Raw genomic sequence first — 7,015 nt, forward strand, 5'->3', positions numbered from 1 at the left:
CCGAGTGGCCGCGGCGCACGCGCTGCTTCTCCCTCTCCCTCCCTCCTAGGCTTGAGAGCCTGGGGGGGGAGGCAGGGCTGGGGATTTGGGGAAGGGGCGGAGTTGAGGCGGAGCCGGGGGTGGAGTAATTAAAGAAGGGGGGGCGGCCAAAATTGTTTTTGCTTTGGGCGGCAAAAATCCTAGAGCCGGCCCTGGATGAGGAGATCAGACCTGGAGAGAAGAAGTCATCCATAGAATTTGGTAACCATCTTCTCTGTTTGCCAAGCAGGAACTGTGTGAGGCTAGCACTGTTTGTGAAAGAGAGGCTCGCTAAGAGGAATATATAGCTCTTACTGTATAGTTCTTTAATGTCTAACATAGGAATTATGTGCTTAATGTAACCCTTTACCGCTCGTGTAATTCCTTCTCAAATAAACTGCAGTGTATGCAAGATAGTTACTGTGGACCTTTTTCACTGGTATGACGGTAATCTGCTCCGCTGGGAGCCATTGAAGATCCATTCAGGGGTAGTAACAGGGACCAACCTGCGTTATAATTAGAACTGTTTGATAATGGTAGGGGTTTTTGGTGGGGGGAGGGATGAACAAAATAGGTTTCATGCTGCAGATTTCAAAAAGGAACAAATTTTTATTTTATAATGAAAATTCATTAAAACTTTTGAAACTATTTTTTGTTAAAGTTTGCAGATTTCCCCACCACACACACTCTTTCCCCTCCATGGCTTATTTTTTCCATTCTGTGTTGCCACTGTAAAAGGACGAGGAATGGAAGAGGGAAAGATAAGGGTATTCATTTTTTTATATTTCATTTTGGGGTTTCAAGAACATTTTCTTTAAATGAAATTTTGTAATAAAAATTCAGATTTTAACAATCATTTGTTTAAATCATTTCTACCAACTCTAGTTATAACCTTATTAGGGAATGAAGCTTTAAGACTTAAAAATTGTTGTGTAGATGGGCACTGTATAGTGTGCACTTCAGTGAACCATGGTGGCATAACTTTTTGCAACTTCTGTCCCACTGTACCCCTCAAACACCATGTGCATCTCTTCAGGCTGTCCCCATGAGAAAAACTGTACAGCATTGGTTCTCAATCCTTTCCATACTGTGACCCTGTGTTAGAACGGAAACAGATTTCTGGACCTTCCTGCCATCTAGGTAAAAAGAAAAGGAAGATGGTTGCAATCCCTTGAAACCTGTTTGTGACCTCCAGGTTGTGAACCTATGCTATAAATAAGCAAATCAACATGTAACAACTGTTTATTTCAATGGCTGCTTTTCATTTTAAATACAAGCAACTTCACTTTCCTAATCTTTGGAAACATACTAATGTATCTATATTAGAGTCTTCTACAGGTGGTATAACAGTGGGTACAAAGGCCTCTCTCCTGCAACTTCAGGGGGTCTTGCCACACACCCAGGGATCCAGTTACAGTATCAAGGCTCCAGTAATGCTATTACCTCCTGCCATTGCTCCACATGCAGCACATGCATTGACTCCTGGGAGAAGTTTTGTCTAAAAAAAAATGGTATTAAGTTATTCTGAGAAAGATACCTGTACATTTTCAAGGAGTTACAAAGAACTTATAGAATTGACTTTAAAGGTGACCAGCAAAGGAAAATAAGGTGTTTGTGCCCCATAGTCATAGTACTTATTTAAAAAAAAAAATCAATATTTGTTTAATTTGGTTCTTAACCTTAGAAAAATCTTGACTACTCTGTTTTTACTAGAGGAGCACTTGGGAGACTGGCAAACTAGTGTCTCTATATGTACAGAGCTCAAAGTACCCTGGGCCCCACTCTGAACTAATCTATCTGGGTACTACTAAGAGGGCAACTGAGAGGAATAGTCAGACTACTTAAGGCTGTTTCATATATAATGAATATATAATTCAAACTCCAGGCCAGCAATTGGGAGAAAAGCTCTTTTTGTTAAAGATGATTCATAGATTTTTTTTTCTCAGACCAAAAGGACCATTTTCATCAGCCAGTCTGCCTTCCTTCAAAAACACAGGCCATAGAATTTTACCCACTTATTCCGGCATTAATCCCAACAATTTGGGGTTGAACTAGAACATCTCTTTTAGAAAGACATCCAGTCTTGATTTAAACATTTCAAATGATGGAAAATTCACCGCATCCCTTGTTAAGATAAAACACCCTACCCCTTTAACTAAGACCTCATCCATATTCAAAGTAGCACCAGCTTAACTAAAGGTGTTATTTTAACTAGTTAAACCTGTACAAAACTTTGTGTTGACACTCAAACAGATTTAAAGTTAAAGTGGTGCAACCCTGAAAAGAGACCAGGCCTGAGAAGTCAGAAAATTCCCATTCCAGCTTTCTAGACCTGCAAGAAGTCCTCAGGCAAAAAACAGACAAGACTTTGACATTCCTAAAATTTCTGAGGTAAAACAATAAAAAACAAAAAAAAGATTATGAAAAAAAAAAAGTCACGTTTTAGGCACTAGTCCAACTTTTCTTTGGAAGTCATCTTTAATGCAAGAAGGAAGGATTCCCAAGGAGAAGGTGGTCTTGTGGTCATAGCATTGAGTTAGGACTCAGGGACCTGCATTCAATCCCCTTCTCTGCCCTTCCTCGGTGATCTTGGACAAGTGACTTAATCTCTGTGCCTCAGTTTCCCCATATAAAAGAGGAGGATAACAATATTTCTTCCCACCCATTGTCTCTCTAGGCAATACGGTATGGAGGACGATTTGGGCATGATCAGGGGAGAAAGTGAGTGAGTCATCAAGAAAAACCCCCAGGCTGGGAACCAGCCAATCTGCCCTTTCTGTCAGTATTGTCATTAGGAATGGGGGAAGCAGAGAGGATTTTAAGAGTAAAACTAAGGAGTACAGCTTTAGCCATATTAGGCTTGAGTTCCCAGAGAGCCATCCAGGATAACAGGTCCATCCAGCCACAGCCAGAAAGTTAGCACAAGTGAAATATACTAGATGGTTTTTGCAGATTAACTCCCCACAGATTTCTCTCTCCCCACCTCACTCATTTTATAGGATCCTTCTGTCCCAACTTCCACAGCTGTCTGAGTTCCTGTAGCTCTAAACCTTAACGACAAGTGCAGAAGCCCTTGAAGTGAATTTACTGCCTTATAAATGACACTCCGGCTTATTTTATGTTTTGTTAAATATCAGCACCAGGAAATTATCTTTTTTTCCTCTGAGGTTCCACTGCTTAGCGTAGATGAAAACACTAGATCTGCACATGCTGAAGATGAACTGAAAATTTGCCTTGCTGTTTTGCCAAGAGGATGGTGAAGTGAATAGAAGGAAATGAAGAGACAATGTAAGGTGTCTTCATGCTGCATTTTTAAGGCACACGATTGCATCATTTTTCTAATATAGTATTTTACACTTGTGCATTTATGGCTGGTCCCCTAGAAACTAGAAAGCAATTACAAATCAAGCAAATTTAGAAAGTTATCTATCTGACCCTGTTTTCAGGGTCTGTAATCTGTATAATCTGTAACATGTTTGAGATGACACAAGGAAGTGCTGGTTCCTCTGAACATGGGGCTCCTGCTTCTCTTCCAACACACAGGTAGGCCAGCTGTAATGCACACACAAGCTACATACTGCCAAGACTAGCCAGGCCTCTGAGATGCTCTGGGAGGAACAACTGGATTTAGAACACATTATAGTCATGATAGGAAGAAAAGTCTGGATTTGTGGTTAGGGAACTGGCCTAGGGCTCATATGATATTGGTTCAATTCACAGTTCTGCTACAGTTTTCATCTGTGATGACCTTGGGCAAATCACTTAATCTTTCACTCTCCAATCTTCTGTTTGGATGTTATATCCATCTCTCTCTTCCTTTGTCGGATGGGTCTATTTAGAATGTGAACACTGTCTCTACAGTGCCTAACACAATGGGGTCCTGATATTTGGTTGGTATTTCTAGCCTCTACAGGAATTTAAAAATATACTAATACTCAATGCTAAACACTACAAATTGCGGCACAAACATTAATTAAGCCACATAACACTTGTGAAGAAGGTACCATTAATCCCCACTTTAGACATAGGACAGCAGAGAGTAAGCCAAATTCTGCCTTTGTTTACATCCCTATAGGCTCACTGGGTTTGTGTGTGGGGGTAACAGCAGCATTTGTCCCAGAGAGATTCACTCACTTACCCCAAGCCTCTCAGCAAGTCAAGCTGTCTATATGGGAAAGTTTTATTTGGTATAAGCGAAGGCGTGAATTTAAACTGATATAGTTCTTCTTCACTGCATTCATCCCATCAACAGGGGGTCTGCTCTGTGAGTCCTCTCCCATCAAAGTGCTCTGTTTAATGCCACCTGCTCACACATCTTTTTTTATGACATCCCATCACTTCTTCTCAGTGTAGCACCTCTGTCTTTTTCCTTCAGTTTTGATCAGTTGGATTGTCTGACCCATGTAGTGGACAGGATTGCGCTTTACATGACCAAGCCATCTGAGCCTGTACTTCCTCATTTTTTTGCTTATGGGAGTTACTTTAAGCATGTCTCTAACATACATATTCCTCAGATCATCTTGCTTGATTACCCCACTCACACATCTCAACATTAGTATTTCTGTGGAACAAATAATTTGCTCATGTTTCTTCTTTGTTGCTCAGCACTCAGCGCCATAGAATAAAATTTGACAGACTACCATTTTAGAAAGCGAGATCATCCCTTTTAATCTTTCTGGTGCCTTCCTCTCACATACTACACCACGTATCTTTTTCCATTTGAGCCAGGCATTTATTATCCTAGCTCTAATTTTGTCCTCCATTTCCCCAGATTCTAGCACCCAGATATTTGAAATTTTGTATTTTTGGTAGTGTCTGCACATCTAACACAACACCTGGGCAGGGACACTTGGTGTCATTTCTAGAATAAGCAACAGAGGGTCCTGTAGCACCTTTAAGACTAACAGAAGTATTGGGAGCATAAGCTTTCGTGGGTAAGAACCTCACTTCTTCAGATGCAAGTAATGGAAATCTCCAGAAGCAGATATAAATCAGTTTGGAGATAACGAGGTTAGTTCAATCAGGGAGGGTGAGGTGTTCTGCTAGCAGTAGAGGTGTGAACACCAAGGGAGGAGAAACTGCTTCTGTAGTTGGATAGCCATTCACAGTCTTTGTTTAATCTTGATCTGATGGTGTCAAATTTGCAAATGAATTGGAGCTCAGCAGTTTCTCTTTGGAGTCTGGTCCTGAAGTTTTTCTGCTATAAGATGGCTACCTTAACATCTGCTATTGTGTGGCCAGGGAGGTTGAAGTGTTCTCCTACAGGTTTTTGTATATTGCCATTCCTGATATCTGACTTGTGTCCATTTATCCTCTTGCGTAGTGACTGTCCAGTTTGGCCAATGTACATAGCAGAGGGGCATTGCTGGCACATGATGGCATATATAACATTGGTGGACGTGCAGGTGAATGAAACAGTGATGTTGTAGCTGATCTGATTAGGTCCTGTGATGGTGTTGCTGGTGTAGATATGTGGGCAGAGTTGGCATCAAGGTTTGTTGCATGGGTTGGTTCCTGAGTTAGAATTGTTATGGTGCGGTGCGTGGTTGCTGGTGAGAATATGCTTAAGGTTGGCGGGTTGTCTGTGGGCGAGGACTGGCCTGCCTCCCAAGGTCTGTGAAAGTGAGGGATCATTGTCCAGGATGGGTTGTAGATCACTGATGATGCGTTGGAGAGGTTTAAGCTGAGGACTGTAAGTGATGGCCAGTGGAGTTCTGTTGGTTTCTTTTTTGGGCCTGTCTTGTAGCAGGAGGCTTCTGGGTACACGTCTGGCTCTGTTGATTTGTTTCTTTATTTCCTTGTGTGGGTATCGTAGTTTTGAGAATGCTTGGTGAAGATCTTGTAGGTGTTGGTCTCTGTCTGAGGGGTTGGAGCAGATGCGGTTGTACCTCAGCGCTTGGCTGTAGACGATGGATCATGTGGTGTGTCCAGGGTGGAAGCTGGAGGCATGAAGGTAGGCATAGCGGTCGGTGGGTTTTCGGTATAGGTGTTAACATGGTGTTAACATTGCTTATTTGTACTGTGGTGTCTAGGAAGTGGACGTCCCGTGTAGATTGGTCCAGACTGAGGTTGATGGTGGGGTGGAAGCTGTTGAAATCATGGTGGAATTCTTCCAGGTCTCCTTCCCATGGGTCCAGATAATGAAGATGTCATCAATGTAGCACAGGTAGAGAAGGGGCATGAGTGGACGAGAGCTGAGGAAGCGTTGTTCCAGGTCAGCGATAAAGATGTTGGCATATTGTGGGGCCATGTGGATGCCCATAGCGGTGCCACTGGTCTGGAGGTATATATTGTCACCAAATTTGAAATAATTGTGCATGAGGATAAAGTCACAGAGCTCAGCAATAAGTTGTGCTGTGTCATCATCAGGGATACTGTTCCTGACAGCTTGTATTCCATCTGTATGTGGGATGTTTGTGTAGAGAGCCTCTACATCCATGGTGGCTAGGATGGTGTTTTCTGGGAGGTCACCAATGCATTGTAGTTTTCTCAGGAAATCTATGGTGTCACGGAGATAGCTGGGAGTGCTGGTGGAGTAGGGTCTGAGTAGGGAGTCCACATATCCAGACAGTCCTTCAGTGAGAGTGCCAATGCCTGAGATGATGGGGTGTCCAGGATTTCCAGGTTTGTGGATCTTGGGTAGTAGATAGAATAACCCCGGTCGGGGCTCTAAGGGTATGTTGATTTGTTCCTGTGTTAGTGCTGGGAGTGTCCTGAGTAGATGGTGCAGTTTCTTAGTGTATTCCCCAGTGGGATCTGAGGAAAGTGGCCTGTAGAATTTGGTATTGGAGAGTTGTCTGGCAGCCTCCTTCTGGTAGTCAGACCTGTTCATGATGACAACAGCACCTCCTTTATCAGCCTCTTTGATGATAATGTCAGGGTGGTTTCTGAGGCTGTGGATGGCATTGCGTCATTGATTTCTAGAATACTCCCTCATTTTCTTGATTCTGATATAGTTATACTGGTATACTCTGCCACCTGGACACTCATTCTGGTC

Source organism: Trachemys scripta, chromosome 4 (genome assembly GCF_013100865.1).
Source record: "Trachemys scripta elegans isolate TJP31775 chromosome 4, CAS_Tse_1.0, whole genome shotgun sequence".
Classification (NCBI taxonomy): Eukaryota; Metazoa; Chordata; order Testudines; family Emydidae; genus Trachemys; species Trachemys scripta.